Source organism: Benincasa hispida, chromosome 1 (genome assembly GCF_027475165.1).
Source record: "Benincasa hispida cultivar pf3 chromosome 1, pf3_genome.v1.1, whole genome shotgun sequence".
In the NCBI taxonomy this organism is placed as follows: Eukaryota; Viridiplantae; Streptophyta; class Magnoliopsida; order Cucurbitales; family Cucurbitaceae; genus Benincasa; species Benincasa hispida.
Genome location: NC_143478.1, coordinates 27,789,612 through 27,808,485, shown reverse-complemented (window position 1 = coordinate 27,808,485; position 18,874 = coordinate 27,789,612). Strand labels below are relative to the sequence as shown.

General features: G+C 36.8%; 1 long non-coding RNA gene across 1 annotated transcript; it reads left to right on the top strand.

Annotated features, from left to right (window-relative positions):
- Window positions 1-7,870: 7,870 nt before the first annotated feature.
- On the top strand, window positions 7,871-8,994 carry LOC150038357 (uncharacterized). The gene is made up of 2 exons (XR_016526942.1): window positions 7,871-8,025; window positions 8,668-8,994. It is a non-coding gene; the product is annotated as an uncharacterized LOC150038357 (long non-coding RNA).
- The last annotated feature ends 9,880 nt before the right edge of the window (window positions 8,995-18,874 follow it).

Below are 18,874 nucleotides of genomic sequence, written 5' to 3'. Positions count from 1 at the left end.
GTGGTACTTAAGGAGTTAGATGTAACTATAGGGGCAAAACGGTAATTAGGGTCCAATTGTTCTTACGAGAAATTTGTGAAGGGTCATTGTATTGTTGACTGGTTATATCCAATGGATACAGAAATATATCTATAGTGTGAATAGCGCAACTGTCGGTCTTTAGTGGAGTGCCCGACAATTAACGGATGGTGAATAATTTAATTAAAGGAGTTTAATTATTTATTCATGTACTGTTGAAGCTTCAAGCTAGAAGTCCATGAGGTCCCCTCTGTAGCTCAACGAGAATTAATGAGAATCAATTTTTGGATTAATTTGAATTGTTCAAATTAATTGAGTTTATTAATTATATATGATATAATTAATTTAATCTAATTATATATGATATAATTACTATAATGTATTTGATACATTATAATATAAAGTTTATTTGAGAGAAAATAAATATTTGAATATAATTCAAATCTTAATTACAAGAATTTGATTCATATAATTAAATTTAATATAAATGAGATTTAAATAAAATGTCTTTGGTGAGAGAATAGAGGCTATAGGTTATATTGTATTTAATACAATATAGAAACTATAGATTATATGTTATATTTGATATAACATATAGTTTAATATATATTATATGATATAAATATGTATTAAATTGATTTATGAAATTAATTTAATTTAATTTAAAAATCATTTTGGGAGGGAGTTGTAACTCCCTCTCCCTCTTTTCTCTCTAATACATGATAGTGTGGCAGGGGAGAGTAGTTGTTCTTTTTTTTTTTTTTTTTTTTTTTTTGTGTGTGTGGTTTCACAAAAATTAGGGGTGGAAACGGTTCGGTTTGGTTAAGTTTGGTGGTTAAACTGAACCGAATTAAATTTTCTAATATGTGAAACCGAATCGAACTGATTTATTGGTTCAAATCGAACATGCGATTCGGTTTGGTTTTGGTATTTTTAAAAAATTTATGTTATATTTCTTTAATTAAAAAACAATTCGGTTCGATTCGATTTTAAATTTGGTTTTGTTCTTTAAATTAAAAATGGTTCTTTTTAAATTTGGTTTTACTTTTGTTTTAAATATATATATATATATATATAAGTTAAAAACGGTTCATGTGGTTTCAAGTTCAGTTTTCGAAATTGAAACCTAACCAAATCGAATTAATTCGGTTTCAAATTTTCTTCAAACCAGACCGAACCGCATTTTTTGGTTTCACTAAGTCTTCGGTTCGGTTCGGTTCAGTTTTAGAAAATGTTCGATTTTTGTGGTTTGAATGGCCACCTCTAACAAAAAGATTACAGATACACAAAAACGTTCTAAGAAAATCTGAACCACATCACTTCCTCTCGTCTCTTTCAAAATCTCTCTCTTCTAAAATAGCTAAAGCCCACAAAACTCCTAGATTCTCTTACAGAGAATATTGAGGCAATCAAGTGGTGGTGTTCATTGTGGGGTGTCAACTTCGTGTTTTTTGGAGAAGATGATACACGAAGAAGATCGTTCTTTAAGGGCTACTACTCTCACCCTAATTCTCTCATTTCCTTTTTTTTTTTGCATGATATAAATTTATGATTATGCATGACATTTTTACTCTGTAATTTTGATTCTGTGAAAATAAAATTTGGATCGATCTCCACGCTTCTGTTCAAGGACCTTCAAAGTTTCCTGTTGGGTGCAAATTTATATTTAAAACGGTCCGTTGATTCTTTTTAAAATGGTCCATTGATTAATTTTAAATGGTCCATTGATTATATTTAAAACGGTCCGTTGATTAATTTTTAAAACGGTTTGTTGATTAATTTTTAAAACGGTCTGTTGATTAATTTTAAAATGGTCTGTTTCGATGCTGAAGGCTTATAAAAGGCGAGACTTTCAACAGTTCGTAGACACAGAATTCATTTTCTAAATTCCACTTCATTTTCCTCTCCTCCTCCATCTTAACTTTCCGAGCAGTAAGTTTAGAAAGGATGTACGTTCTGATCGGTAACGGTGCATTTTCGATCGGTTTTCATTTGGCTGTTTTATCCTGGGGATGACGTGACAATTTTTAGACCTACTTGCACACTTGGGCAGAGCTGCGAAACGTATTAAAGAGAGCGAGCTTTGCGACTCAGCCTATAACGAGTTTATGTTTTGTAGGTTTTGCTCTTCGCTTGACCATCGTGCCTTGATGGTTTACAGTTCGTCGTTCTGAAGGCCCTGCCGTTTCCAACAATTTTAAGACGTTTCCACATCTTCAATGGCTCTCAGTAGTAACAATGAGATATCTGACCTCAACCGTCCATTCAAGTTCGAAGGAGGGAACTTCAAGCGATGGAAGCAAAAGATGATGTTCTTCCTCATTGTCAAGAAATTTGTCGAAGCTTGTACCAATGCTAAGCCGATCATCCCTTTAGAAGAACCAACTAAACAATTGATAAAAGAAGCTGCTGACTGGGAGGAGAAATATTTTCTATGTAAGAATTTCATTTTAAATGGTTTGAATAATGATATGTATGACTACTACAGTACAATGAAGACAGCGAGGAAGTCTGGGATGCCCTGCAAAAGAAGTATGACACCGAGGAGGCCGGGTCGAAGAAATATGTTGTTGGCCGTTATCTCAAGTTCCAGATGACGGATGATAAATTCATGGAGGCCTAATCTCATGAACTTCAGAAGATAGCCCACGAGATAATTACTGAAGGTATGCCTCTAGATGAACAACTCCAAGTTGCTGTTATTATTGATAAATTGCCCCCCTTGTGGAAGGATTTTAAGAACACTTTGAGGCATAAAGACAAATGAGTTCTCCTTGAAGAGTCTTATAACCTGGCTAAGGATCAAGGAGGAAGCCTGGAAGTAGGACCAGAGGGAGGAGGTGAACACAGTATCTAGGAAACCCGCCTCTGCTGTGATAAAACCTAACAAAAAACCTAAGGGGACAAAGAGGAAAGGTTAAAACCGTGACTCTAGCAACCAGAACCAGCAAAAAAAAATAGAAGCCCCCTTCAGGAGAAAAGGTACATTCCCTCTGCTTTAATGGTAATAAACCTGGGCACATGGCTAGGAACTGTAGGAACAGGTGTCGTCCTACTGGTCAGGCGAACCTGACAGAAGAACCATTAGTCGCCATGATCACAGAAGTAAATGTGATCGGTGGTTGTGAAGGGTGGTGGATAGATACTGGCGCGATGCGCCATGCTGTCACGACCTTAGTCTATTTAAAACTTATACTGAAACTAAGGATAAGAATATTTTGTTAGGAGATCACCACTCCACGAAAGTTGCTGGAACCGGCGAGGTGAAACTGAAGTTTACCTTTGGGAAGACCCTCACGTTGAAGGACGTTCTGCACACTTCAGAGATACGAAAGAATTTGGTTTCGGGCTATCTTCTAAAAAAAGTTGGGTTTACTCAAACTATAGAGACAGACCTATATACATTTACAAAAAATAATGTATTTGTAGGGAAAGGGTATGCAACTGAGGGAATGTTCAAATTAAATCAAGACCTTAATAAAATGAAATCTTCTGTGTATATGCTGTGTTCTATGAATATTTGGCATGCTAGACTCTATCATATGAATAAGAATTTAATTAGTAACATGATTAGGCTAGAAATGATACCTAAGTTATCCACGAATGATTTTGATAAATGTGAGTATGGTGGTCAGGCTAAAATTACTAAAACTTCGTATAAATCTGTACTTAGGAATTCTAAAACTCTAGATTTGATTCATCTTGATGTCTGTGAATTTGATGGCATATTGACTAGGAACAGTAAAAGATATTTCATTACTTTTATTGACGACTGCTCTGATTTTACTTTTGTATATTTGCTGGAAAAAAAAAAGTGATGTTTTTTATGCCTTCAAACTTTTTGTTTTTGAAATAGAAAATCAATTTAATAAAAAAGTTAAAAGACTTCGTAGTGATAGGGGAACCGAGTAAGACTCGGACAGTTTTAATGAATTCTTTAACTCACATGGAATAATACACGTAAAGACCACACCTTATTCTCCTGAAATGAACGGAAAAGCCGAAAGCAAAAATATAATTTTAGCTGAGCTAGTAGTTGCTATTTTACTTAGTTCAGGAGCCGCGTCTTATTGGTGGGGTGAAATCATCCTTACTGTGTGTTATGTCCTAAATAGAATCCCAAAATCTAAAAATAAAACTTCACCTTATGAAATTCGCAAGAATAAGAAACCAAACTTGTTCTACTTTAGAACATGGGGTTGTCTAGCCTTTGTAAAGATTCTTGACCTAAAAAGGAGAAAGTTGGCTAGTAGAGCTTATGAGTTTGTCTTTATAGGTTATGCCTTAAATAGTAAAGCCTACAGGTTCTATGATCTAGTGAACCAAGTGATCATTGAGTCAAATGATGCTGACTTCTTTGAAGATAGATTTCTTTTTAAATCAAAGAATCGTGGGGGCTCTGGTTCAAGTGGTATAACCCTAGTTAAAAATCCTAACCTTAGAGAGGAAACTGACCCAGAACCTAGAAGAAGCAAAAGAGCTAGAACCGCCAAAGATTTCGGAAATGACTTCCTGACCTACAATGTAGAAGAAGACCCTAAAGATCTAAGAGCTGTCATGTCCTCAATAGATGCCAACCTATGGCAAGAAGCCATAAATGATGAGATGGACTCACTTGAGTCAAATAGGACTTGACACTTAGTAGATCTACCCCAGGATGTAAGGAAATAGGATGCAAATGGATCTAAAGGAGGAAACTTAAACCTGATGGGACTGTCGACAAATTTAAAGCTAGGTTAGTAGCGAAGAGCTTTAAAGAGAGAAAACGTAGATTTCTTTGACAGATTCTCCACTGTCACTAGAATTACCTCTATCCGTGTCTTGTTCTCTTTTGCTGCCTTTTATAACCTCATAGTACATCAGATGGATGTAAAAACCACTTTCCTAAATGGTGAACTTGAAGAAGAGATTTACATGGAACAACCTAAGGGTTTTATTGTCCATGCTCAAGAAAATAAGGTGTGTAAATTAGACAAATCTCTCTATGGACTAAAACAAGCTCCTAAGCAATAGCATGAAAAAATTGACACCCTTATCCTATCTAAAGGTTTCAAGGTCAATGAAAGTGACAAATGCATCTACCATAAGTTTGATAATAACCTTTGCACTATCTTATATCTATATGTAGATGATTTATTGATCTTTGAGTCGAACTTGCACATCATAAATGATGTAAAATCAATATTGAGTGCAACCTTCGACATGAAAGACTTAGGAGAAGCTAGTGTAATCTTAGGCATAAAAGTAAATAGGTCTGAAAAGTGAATTTCTTTAGATCAATCTCACTATATAGAAAAGATTCTAAAGAAATATAATTACTTTTAGTGTAAACCAGCCTGTACTCCTTATGACCCTAGTGTCAAGTTGTTCAAGAACACTGGTGACAGTGTTAATCAATCTGAGTATGCGAGCATCATAGGCAGTCTTAGATACACTGCCGACTGCACTAGGCCTGACATAGCTTATGCAGTAGGACTACTATGCAGATTTATAAGCAAACCTAATAAAGAGCATTGGGATGCTACAGAAAAGGTCATGAGATACTTAAAGAAAACCCAAAACCTAGAATTACATTATCAAAAGTTTCTCGCTGTCTTGGAAGGGTTCAACGATGCTGATTGGAACTCTCTTTCGGATGATTCAAAGGCTACAAGTGACTATATCTTTAATATAGCTGGCGAAGCTGTCTCTTAGAAGTACAAGAAACAGACTATTTTAGCCCAATCTACGATGGAGTCAGAAATGATAGCACTAGCGACAGCTAGTGAAGAAGCATGCTGGCTTAGAAGTCTGCTATCAGAGATTCCCTTATGGGAAAAGCTGATACCAACCATATTGATCCATTGTGATAGTACTGCAGCAATCACAAAAGTTCAGAATCGTTACTACAACAGAAAGAGACGTCAAATACATCGTAAACACAATACTATTAGAGAGTTTCTCACTACTGGTACAGTTAGAGTGTATCACATACAGACTGATGAAAATTTGGCAGATCCTTTGACGAAAGGATTGGCCAGAGAAAAGTTTTTCAGAACCTCAGAAAAGATGAGACTTATGCCTATCGAAAAATGAATCACAATGAGGAAAACCCAACCTATAGACTGGAGATCCTAAGAAACAGGTTCAACGGGTAATAACTGATCATGAGTGATATATAGTGAATCATGCTAAACCAAATACAGAGTTCCATTCCTATGACTTAAAGTATGAGCATGATATCCTGAAGCATAAGAAAGGTTGAACTCAGTTCTTAATGAGATCTATACTTGATGACAAGTAGGGTACCCAGCTATAGGAGTACCCTTGATAGACTCACTTGTGTGAATGTGGAAGTGAGGGCCGCTTCCTATGGAGTTTATAGGCAAACTCTCTAAAGCATTCACTAAATCGGGATTCACGTGCTAGGCCTTAAAAGCACCGGTTTTCGTACTACACCCTAATAACACTCTATGTGAGATGGTGTTAGAGATAGAGTTCAAAACCAAGGGTTACTCTAGTATATTCTGAATCATCTACACTATGTAAAGGTTCAAATCGTAAGACACCTTTGCTTATGCACAGTGTTGTATAGACTGAAACTGCTCGATGAAAATCTTTCCTCTCTTCTCATTTTGTTTAAATTTTCAAGTGGGGGATTGTTGGGTGCAAATTTATATTTAAAACGATCCATTGATTAATTTTAAAACGGTCCATTTATTATATTTAAAACGGTCCGTTGATTAATTTTTAAAATTGTCCATTGATTAATTTTTAAAACAGTTCGTTGATTAATTTTAAAACGGTCTGTTTCGATGTTGAGGCCTATAAAAGGCGAGGCCTTCAGCAGTTCGTAGACACATAATTCATTTTCTAAATTCCCACTTCTGAAGTGAGTTTAGAAAGCCTCCTCCATCTTAGCTTTCCGAGCTGGGAGTTTAGAAACCGAAAGGCCTCCTCCATCTTAGCTTTCCGAGCAGTGAGTTTAGAAAGGGTGTACGTTCCGATCTGTAACGGTGCATTTCCGATCAGTTTTCATTTGGTTGTTTTATCCTGGGACAACATGACAATTTTCAGACCTGCTTGCACACTTGGGCAGAGCCGCGAAATGTCTTAAAAAGAGCGAGCTCCACGACTCAGCCTATAACGAGTTTCTATTTTGCAGGTTTTGCTCTTCACTTGACTGTCGTGCTTTGACGGTTTACAGTTCGTCGTTTTGAGGGCCCTGCCGTTTCTAACAGTTCCTTTAGTTGTTGCCTTGTACATTTCACCACGTTCTTCAGACTCTCTTTTCGTTCTTCATGGCACCGCTGCCTTGTACGTCGCAGGTGAGTTTTTTACTCTATTTTAGTTTTCTTATTACACTTGTTGTATTTTGATGTTATTTTCTCAAGGGTTTTCTTCTTGTCGTTTCATTCATGATATTGGCTTCTTATTCTTTATTCCTTTCGGATGGCATATCTTCTTGCAGGTGGGAAAGCTTATTCTCTTATATGAGGATTACAATATGTCAAATCATTTTATGATTAACGTGGGATACACCATCTTAGTTGGTCAAGCCTTGAAGGTGAGAGCAATGGAAGTATACTGAACTTGCTTTGAAACCAATAAAACTGTCAATTCTTAGTAATGAACAAGTCGAATAACTTGAAAAGTATGAACAGAAGTTTATTGAGTATTGGGGTAGGTGGTACCTTGTTTTGACTATGATCCTTCCTTGCTCCATTTTTTGACTTTCTTTTAATTTGGCTGCACAAGAGTCAAGAAAATTACATCTATGCGTTTACTTTTGAAACATACTAATCTTCCTTTGTTGCCATCTGCGGCCCTCTTATCCCCAATATCGAATTTAATATTTGACTGCTTGCTATGTGGAAGAAGGTATAAACGCCATGCCAATTTGAGCCCTTAACTTCTGGTGTTTGCTTTTCCCTCCAGATATCATTTCCAAAGATCAAACATCTTCCTTTTTTAGGTTGGAGCGTTGTTGGTGGAATTGAGAAGACTGAAGATTTAAATAACGTTTTGGTAAGCTATTTACATTATTGTGTTGTTCAAACGTTCCTTTTCGTAATTGATTTTTCTTTTCCTCCAAAGATGTAACTGATTTGGGTCTTGGAAGTTTTTAGGAATGGCAAGATTTTGGGAATATGGGTTGTATTGAGAATATAGTCATTTTTTTTGTGAAGGATTTTGGCTGATAGAATTTGTTTCAAACTAACTTTTCCAAACTGATTTGTAATTGTTGATCAATTGGGCATGATTATTTCAAACTTTTGTTGTGATTGGGAGCCATTTATGACAATAGCGCATGATCAATTGGGCATGATTATTTAGGCATGACTATGTTATGTGACTTATCAACAAAGTTTTGCTCAAGTTAGTTTAATGACCAATAATATTCATCAGTTCAATATCTTATTGTTTATGTTGGTTCTATTAGTTAAGAATAATGTGTTCTTAGTAGAATAGTCTCATTGTTTAATGAAATAGTCCAATGATCCTATTCTTAGTAAATGCATGTATAGAAAAAAGGCTTTTTTTAATGTATTCTTCTTAAACATGTTGAATACATGGTTTATGTGTATTCTTAGAAAATATTGTTGGATATAGTTTGTGGAGGGAGGTGATCTTGAATACATGTGGTTTATGTGTAAATCTTTCATACAGGTTATTTTTATTTCCTTTCTGTTCTCAACTACACAGCAAAGTGGTCTCCTTGTCGTTTCTCTAGCAAGCAAACATGTTTGCTTCATTCTTTGGTGGTTTGTGTCAATAATAGGCCTTATACTTTGTGCAACTTTTTTTAGGTATAATTCATCTAATTTTAAATTCTCTATTTTATATTTAAGCAAACATAACTTTTTTGCATGTCTTTTGAAATAGTTATTGGGGTTGATGCTCTAAACTTTTGTTGGATCCCATAGTTTGTAAACACCTGTATTGAACAAACGCTTGTGATGTAATAATATGAGATATTTTCTTCACTGTTGTCTATGAAACATCAGATGTTTTATTTGTATTTACTACAAACCAATAAACTAATATTCCTGGTTGTCATTGTAACTTAAGCATGCATGTGGAGACATACAAGTGAATCATGCCTTAAGTGATAACCAAAATGGTCTGTAGCATATGGATATAGGAGGAAACTCTTATCCTAGTGACATTACGGATGCAGCTCACTTTGTAGATAGTTACAAATGTTGTGACGTGATACAGATGGTCTGATCCTGATCATTCATGTGAAGACACGCGAGTGAGGGTGTCCTATATAAAGAAATTTGTACAAGACCGGATCACGAAGTGTATAGTCTCGTTATATAACATCGTTCATGACAGAGACTTTACTTCACTAGGATGACCATAGGTAACATGACCTCAATCCTAAGTGAGTTGGGAACTTCTACCTTTGAGGCGGTCCTTTGATTTGCATGGGTGCGAGTGGCTAGATTGCCAACTCAAACCTACCACTTGGGGGATTCGTCTGATTGGGGGGCTAGGAACTTAGCTACACAAGATGGAATTCACTCCTTCCCCAAAGCACGGGTAAGTAGATAGATTGCTCCCTTAAAGGCTGATTCCAGGGCTTGAATAATGTGGCGCCACATATCTTCTCTTGACCCAAGAGGTATCCACTCATAGTAGAACTATGATGTATTGTTCATTAGAGGGATCAGTGGTACTTGAGGAGTTAGATATAACTATAAGGGCAAAACGATAAATTGGCCCAACTGCACTTACGAGTATCTGTGAAGGGTTATCGTACTGTTGAATAGTTATATCCGATGGATGCAGAAATATATTTATGGTGAGAGAAGTGCAATTATCGGTCTTTAGTGGAGTGTCCGACAGTTAACGGATGGTGGATCTCGTGACTAAAGAGTTTAGTCAACTATCCACGTACCGTTGGAGCTTCAAGCTACAGGTCCATAAGATCCACTTGGTAGCTTAATAGATTCAAGTTGAGAATCAGTTTTTGGGTCAATTTGAAGTGTTCAAATTGACAAGAGAGAGTTTAATTATATATGATATGATTAAATTGGTTCAGTTATATATGATATAATTGGCATGATGTATGAGATACATTAATTGGAGGAAAAATGATATTAATATGATTTATATCAAGTAAAGGGGAAAAGTGATGGAACACGAGACATACGTAGCGGAATAAGGATCTAATTACACTCTAATTGCCTCTAATTAAAAGGAAATTAGCATGCAAATGTAAAAAAAAAAAAAAAAAAAAAAAAAAAAAAAAAGTAAACTAAAAGGGATAGTGTACAACCTTTGTAGCTCCCGAAAAATGCTTTTTTCTCACTGAATCTCGATTCGAACTCTACCAGACCACCACTAGAGTTTTCTTGCTATTCTCTGGACTCAGAACCGGGTTGTGGGACCGATGAATGAAGGAATGAAAAGAGAAGAAATGGAGGTTCAAGGTTAATGTGAGAAAAAAGGGAGTTTTGGTGAGAATTTGGAAACCAAAAAAATATAGAAAATTCAGCTAACAAAAGAAAATTTTATTTTTTTTTAAAAAATAACTTCCTTTTATAAAACAATTACATGCATCTAATGCAAGCTCACCAAAAATCAATACCTCACAAGGCATAAATCAAAGTGGGCTATGTGTCATTCTATAATGTTTACACATAGTCCACTTAAGTTAATAGGATTATCCAACAAAAATGTTGGATAATTCCACTAACTCTAGTCAAAGGCAAATTGGTATTTTTCTATTTGGTCAAAGTCAAACTTTGACTTTTCCCTAGCGAAAAAGTCAACCCTTTGACTTTTTACAGTTTTAACCCTCTTGACTAATTTTGACCTCCCGAACATGAATTCGCATTCATATTTTCAAAATTCAAATCACATTTGAATATAGAGTGCCATACAAAAAACCGATAGCGATATCGCATATACTTATCGGTTTTATTCCTTTTTCCTAATTCGAACAATTTGAATTAATCCAACATATTGTTCTAAGTTTAATCCATATAAGCTAGTAAGAGGACCTAATGGACCTAAAGATCATGGGCTCCAACAATCCGAGATTAACCGGTAAAACTCTTTAACCTAATTAATCAACATATGTTAACTAACGGGTCATTCCACTAAAGTCCCGTAGTTGCACTCCACTCACTGTAGATATATTTCTGTCCATCTAATATAACCATAACCAGTAAGTCAATCTTTCACAGGTTGTTCGTGGTCTTGGCTGGGTCAAAATACCGTTTTACCCCCGAGAACACTTCTTGTTCCTTCAGTCCCACTGAACCTCTAAAGAACAATTGATTTGTGGTCCAACCAACAAATCGAGTCCCTCTCAGCCTAGTGAGAGGGTGGGGCCCCTTATTTTAATTCCGAAGTTAGCAGGGAACAACCTATCTACTACCACTAGAGACAAGTAGGAATGAAGTCTGTCTTGCACCCTATGTCCCCAACTATTTACTTGGTCTTACCCCTGAAATGGGAGGCTTATTGAGTCAGCGCTGTTGAGCTGCTCTCACCCATATAGATCTAAGGATAATTTCGAATAAATAGGAGTTCATAGTTAGCTTAGGATTGAGATTGAGTTACCTAGGTCACCAAATTTGAATTAGTTAGTTTTATACAGTAAACGGTGTTATAAAGCAAAAGTGACTAAGTCGTAGTCCAGTCTTATACAAACTCATTGCATAGGATGTTCCCACTAACATATCTCTATATGAACGATTCATGATCACATCGTTTGTACTAACTACAAAGTAGGCCACATCCATAGTGTCCCTAGAACAAGGCGCCCAATCTTATCCCTATACTATAGACCATTTTAGGCTATATACTCGAACTTGATCCATGTTTTATGTCATCACATAAAGTTCTAGTCTACATTAAATAATCTTAGGATCTTAGTTTATTGGATTCAAGATTACAATTTCAATAACAATTTTATTGAAAAACAAAACAGAATATGTTTATCAATTTACAAACTACGAGTTTTAGGACATAAAATCTAACAAACTCCCACTTAGACTAAAACTCCTAGTGGAATATCACAATGTTGAATTTAAGTGAGAAACATATGAGCACAATAAACATATGAATATAATCAACTAGGGCATATACCCAAAATTTCTCCCATTTGTCCTAGTTTACAAACTTCGTAGACCTAGACTCTGTAGTTGACCTTCAAACACTTTAGTCGTGAGGGCCTTTGTAAAAGGATCAACAATGTTTTGCTCAGAAGATATCTGGATCACTACAACGTCTCCACGATGTACAATTTCCCGGATAAGATGGTATTTACGCGCAATATGCTTGTCGTGCTTATGGCTTCTTGGTTCTCTTGAATTTGCAACTGCACCACTATTATCACAATATAGGGTGATAGGCAAATATTTGGAATGACTTCCAAATCTGTCAAGAATTTCCTCAACCATACTACTTTCTTTGCTGCTTCACATGCAGCTAAGTATTCAGCTTCCATTGTGGAGTCTGCAATACAGTTTTGCTTCACACTTCTCCACACTATTTCTCCTCCATTCAGAATGAACACTAATCTCGATGTAGATTTCTTGCATCTTTATCGGTTTGAAAATCAGAGTCAGTGTATCCAGTAAGGATCAAATATTTAGTACCATACACGAGCATGTAGTTCCTCGTTCTCTTAAGATACTTGAGGATATTTTTAACGGCAATCTAATGATCATATCTAGGATTGGACTGATACCTACTGACTATCCCTACTGTAGGATATGTCAGGTCTAGTACATAACATTGCATACATCAGGCTTCCTACTACGGAAGCATAGGGAATGTGTCTCATATCCTTAACCTCTTACGGTGTCTTAGGATATTGATCCTTTGACAAATGAATTCCATATCTGTAAGGTAACAGACCTCTTTTGAAATTCTGCATCTTATACCTAAACAACATATTGTCTATATAAGTTGCTTAAGACATGGCTAGTGTTCTGCTCTTGTGGTTTCGAATAATCTGAATTCCGAGAATATACCTAAACAACATATTGTCTATCTTTCATTTGGAACTGCGTTGCTAGCCATTTCTTGATGTCAGTTAGGTAACCTACTTCATTCCCAATGAGTAGAATAGCGTCAACATATAAAACTAAGAACGCTATAGTAGAATTGATGATCTTCTTATAAACATAAGACTCGTCAAAATTCTGTTCAAAGCCATAAGATTTGATCGCAGTATCAAATCTTATATACCAAGATCTAGAAGCTTGTTTCAACCCATAAATAGATTTTTGAAGTTTACAAACCTTTTGTTCTTGACCCTGTGCAATAAACCCTTCCGGTTGAGCCATATAGATACTCTCCTCAAGATTGCCGTTTAGAAAGGCTGTCTTGACATCCATCTGCCAAATTTCATAGTCATAAAATGTGGCAATGGATAAGAGTATTCTAATCGACTTAAGCATGGAAACGGAAGAGAAAGTTTATTCATAGTCCACTCCCTCTCTCTGGATATAACCCTTTGCCACAAGTTGAGCCTTAAAAGTCTGTACTTTACCGACTTGGTCTCGTTTTCTTTTGTAGATCCACTTACAACCAATTGGTTTTATATCATTTGGTTGATCTACAAGTTCCTAGATAGAATTGAAGTACATAGACTCCATTTCGAGGTCCATGGCTTTGACCCACTGATCATGGTTCACATCTTTCATCGCCTGTTTATAGGTCTATGGATCCTCTATGTCGTCATCAGGTATGACGACTTATGTTTCTATTAAACCCAATTAACGGTCAGGCTGATGAACAACCCTCCCACTATGTCGAGGCATTCTCAACTCTTGAGAAGGATGTGACTGACCAAATGTACTGTTTTATCTACTACTTTAGTAGATGAACTAGCTCTATCTATAGCGTCTTTGGAAATTTCATTCAATACCAGTCTACTGCGAGGTTGATGACTTCTTATGTGGTCTTCCTCTAAGAATGTGACATTTGTCGATACAGATACCTTATTCTCTTGAGGATCGTAAAATAGACCACCTTTTGTTTCTTTTGGATTGTCACACCCCCTTCCTAGCTTTTAATCCCCCAAGACTTAGAAGGGAGCATGAGGATACACCAGTAGTATTCCAAGACAACATTTTAATTTAATATTTCCCCTCTCTTATCTATTAAAGACTTTAACATGTTTACAATAATCTATCTAACTTTCATACATATAGTTCAATTTCCTATATTCTTTTATCACATGATTCGAGCCATGCCCTGAGAATTTACCAAGTCCTGGTGTTTTAGTGGTTTGTAGACTCCTTCCTGAACGCTCTGCTTTGCCACCTGGGGGAGAGGGGGGATATAAGAAAACATTTGGAAGAGTATGAGCTACTAAGCCCAGTGAATGGTGCTTTTAAAATAATAATCACTTTGCAAAACATATTTTTCGGAAATCAATCACATAATCACAATTCGAGTATAATTTATGCATGATCATGTGTACATTTATTCTATCATCATCCTCCAGTTCCATGCTATACTTGGCATGTTCATATCATGTACATACTATCAATCATAACAACTTTTTATGGAAACGTTCCTATAACCCACTTTTCCCGCCAATGTACACATCGACAATTCTTTTCCTGCTAGTCATGCTTAGGTAACTTGACTATATTTCCTGTCGGTCATCACCGACTATTATTTCCCGTTGACCGAGGCCGACTATATTTTCCCGCCAAGCACCTTTTATTAAGCATGCTAACTTATGTAGTCCGAGTATAATCTCAGTTTCCATAGAAATTTCACAAACAATATCATGGCAAATAACATAACATCATAAGCATGTATCTTGCACTTACATATGCATTTATCCACATATCAATGCATAAAACTAAGTAAACACTCACCGCAAGCAAGTTTTTCCACTAAAATCACCTTGAGAATACTTTCCTGAGAATTCCTCTATATCAATGGAAATTCCCCAATTAATACTTGTTATATCAATAAATAATGTCAAAATAGCCAAAATATTATTATATAATGAAAATACCAGCTTACCCTACTCCAATTTAGCCAAAATCCTAAAATTAGCCTCTTTAGAGGTTATTTGGACTGTGGTAGGCAGCTGGGCATTTGGCAGTAGCCACGGTGGGCATGTTGTGCCGCACAAGGGGCTGATGCATTAGGCACGTGTTGCACAATGGCCTGTTGCGCTGGGCATGATGCGTGCCGGGGGGGCAGCTGCGCTGAGCTAGCGCGCGGGATGCGTCAAGCGAGGCGCGTGGACGGACGCAACGCTGCAAGGCGTGCGCGCAGGGTGTAGGCACACAACCTTTGTTTCTTTTGATCTTCAATTAACTTGGCAGCCTAATAACTCGAACATAACACTCTAAATATGCTCTCAACACAAGATTTAGGTGATGGTATGAATAAATCCCTCTCGCCCAACCCCTCTATTTATAGCCATTCCAAACTCACCCCCTTGTGACAACTCAACTGTCATTTGTCTCACTTTAGAGCTGCAACCACTTAGCCTACCCAGCCTAGCCTTGAGTTGTTCTCATCTCAGCTTTCCAGCCAAAATTCTCTTTTTTGCATGAAATCTTCTTCACCCACATTCTGCTTGGGATGATAAGACTTCCATTGCATGAAATCTCCTTTGTCCACCTCCTACTAGAACTTTGTGTGATCCTCCTTTTGCCACCTAAATCACTTAAATACTTAAACATATTTCTCTACTTAAATTGTTTAAGACTTATGCTCGTATGACTATTGGCATCTTCCCTTGGAGTTTTCCATTAATTAGCCCTTTCCTTTTATCCTTAACGCATAGCAACTCACCCTTCATCAAAGTCTCATTTAGCCATCGCATGAGTCGGCCATCACCAATGCATAGGGTGGCCGCTCACCCTCGACGCATGGCTTGCTAGGTATGCTTGCTCGGCCTACTAAACATGGGCGCACGACGCTGACTATCGACGCATGGGTGTGCTGCTTAGGCGCTTGCACTCTTGGCCGCATAGGCGTGCCTTGTCGCATGGGCGTGCGCTTGGCATAAGGCATCGACGCATGCCTGCTCGTCAAACTCGGCAGTGCTTGACGCATAGGATGGTTTGTCTGCTTGACGCATAGGCAGGGCGCTCGGCCTACCTGCTCGACACATGAGCTGCGCGCTTGGCGCATAACCTGTGCGCTTGGCCTCGATACATGGGCTGCGCGCTTGACGCATGGCCTGTGCACTTGGTCTCGATGCATGGCCTGTGCGCCTAGCATGCTCACTCGACGCATGCCTCCTGCCCGTGTTCGCATGGCTCATGTATGCTTTTGCGTTGGTTGTATGCAAACCCTTAGCCATTTTTCAAGTCTTTTTACTTCCATCCTCTATGCACTCTTGCGTTTAACATGTTTAAGCCCTTCATAGGCATTTGGACTTTTGGTCACCTTTTTGGATAATTTTAATGTTTTTCACCATTTGCCCCACTATCCTTACTTAGGGTTTTGTTTCTTTTCTAATTAACCTTTCCACTTTAGATTTAGGGTCTTACATGGATAACCTACAAATAGGCATAGTTTTGAACGATGTTCTAATTTTTTAGGATTTTGCACAAACATGTGTGTCGGGCATCCCCAAATTCTAAATTGACGTAAACTGTCTTTACGCCTTTTCCATAGCTCATAAGGTGTTTCTAAAACAATTTTAGAGGGAACGATATTCAAAATATAGACAGCAATTTCTAATGCATGTCTCTAAAAGAAATCAGGTAACTTAGCAAAACTCATCATTGAGCGAACCATGTCCAACAAGGTTCTGTTTCTTCTTTCAGATACACCATTCTGCTGAGGAATATTAGGTGCAGAGAGTTGTGACTTGATTTCGTGTTCTATCATATAGTCCGGGAATCTTAAGTCCATGTACTCCCTACTTCGATCTGATCGTAGTGTCTTAATTGTTTTACCTAACTGGTTCTCAACCTCAGCCTTATATTCTTTGAACTTTTCAAAAGAATCAGACTTGTGATGCATTAGGTAAATATGACTATACCTTGAATAATCATCAATAAAACTGATGAAATATTCATATCCACCTCGAGCTTTGACATTCATCGATCCACAGAGGTCCGAATGTACGAGCTCTAAGGGTATTGTGGCTCTGAGACCTTTTCCAGTAAAAGATCTCTTAGTCATTTTTCCCTTAAGACAAGACTCACATGGAGGTAAAGAATTGTCTTCTAACTGATTTAGGAATCCATTCTTAACCAGTCTCTCAATCCTTTTGAGATTTATATGGCCAAGTTTTAAGTGCCATAGATAGGCATTTGAAGAAACTTTTTGTCTTTTATTCTGAGTTTCGACTGTTCTAAACATCTCAGTATTTAAGACAAATTTTGCTTTAGTTGGTCTTAACTTATATAAGTTGTTTTCAAGTATAGTAGAGCAAATTTGAATATCTTTTCTGAAAATGAATGCTTCATTAATTTCAAAAGATATTTTATACATTTGTTCTAATATACATGTGATAGATATTAAATTTCATCATTTTAGGAGCATACAAAACATTTTTAAGTATGATATATCTATCGTTGAAAAACAACTTCAAGTCTCCCATTGCTTCAGTCAAGACAACCTCTTCTGTTCCAATCTTGAGGGTGATCTCACCTTCTTCAAGCTTTTTCCAGGAACTAGTTTCCTGAAAAGAGAAGCAAATATGATTAGTGGCTCCTGAATCCAATATCCAGGTTGAGGTATCATACTCCACTAAACATGTTTCAACAACTAGTAAATCATATTTACCTTGTGCTTCTTTTTCTGTTTTTTTCTCAGCAAGGTATTTCGGGTAGTTACTCTTCCGGTGCCCGTTTTAGTTGCAGTGGAAACATTTTCCTTTTTCTGCAACTTTCTTTCCCTTGTTTGTCATGGGAGTCTTCCCCTTACCCTTCTTTTTCATTTGAACATTTTTGTTCTTTGAAGGTCCAGCTTTAGTTTTAGAGGACAATCCTTTTAAAACTTTCTTTGTGGTGACAACATTTGCCTCCACTTCTTTCCCCTTAGACTTTGTAAGATTTTGAAAATGTTGGAGCTCGTTAAGAAGGATTGTCAGATTAAACTCTATCTTATTCAGAGAAGCATTCGTTTGAAAAGGTATGAAGCTCTTCGGAAGAGACTTCATAATAAAGCTAACCTGATTTGCCTCGTCGATGGTGCCACCATTTACTTCAACAATATTGAAGTGGACCATCATGTCTAGGACATGTTCTCTAACAGAGGTCTCTTCCTTCATACGCTTATTGTAAATGTACTTAATTGCCTCGTGTCTTAGGATTGATGACGGTTGCCCGAACATCTCTTTTAATGAATCCATGATAGCTTTAGCTATGCTTAAAGATTCGTATTTTTTCACCAATACATAAGTCATGCTGGCAAGAATATAAACACAGGCTTTATCATTAGCCTTAACCCATCGATCATAAGCATCCCAACTAGTTCGGCTAGCATTTGAGGCAGGGGCTTGAGGACATTCCTTAGTTAAGACAAATCTCAGGTCATCTATTACTAGTATTGTATTCAGATTCATTTTCAATGTTGAGTTGTTGCCGTTAAGTTTTTCAAAAGCTAATAGTTGAACTAAAGAGCTAGTCATGCTGAAAAGAAAAACATATCTTTTTTAGTAAAAAAATATTAATCTTTTAAATCCAATCAAGTTTAGCAAAAAAAATAATGTACCCATCATTATTATATTTGCAATGATATTTCAACGGTTGAGAATAACCTTCACCGAGGGGTGATCGACTATTCCTCCATTGAACCAAGACTATCTTGACTAGATACTATCACTAGAATAACTCTTATTCCTATAGTAACTTAGTTACCGCTACTTTGGTCAAGAATTTACTAACACTTGGTAATTCTCGTAAGTGTGACCCTC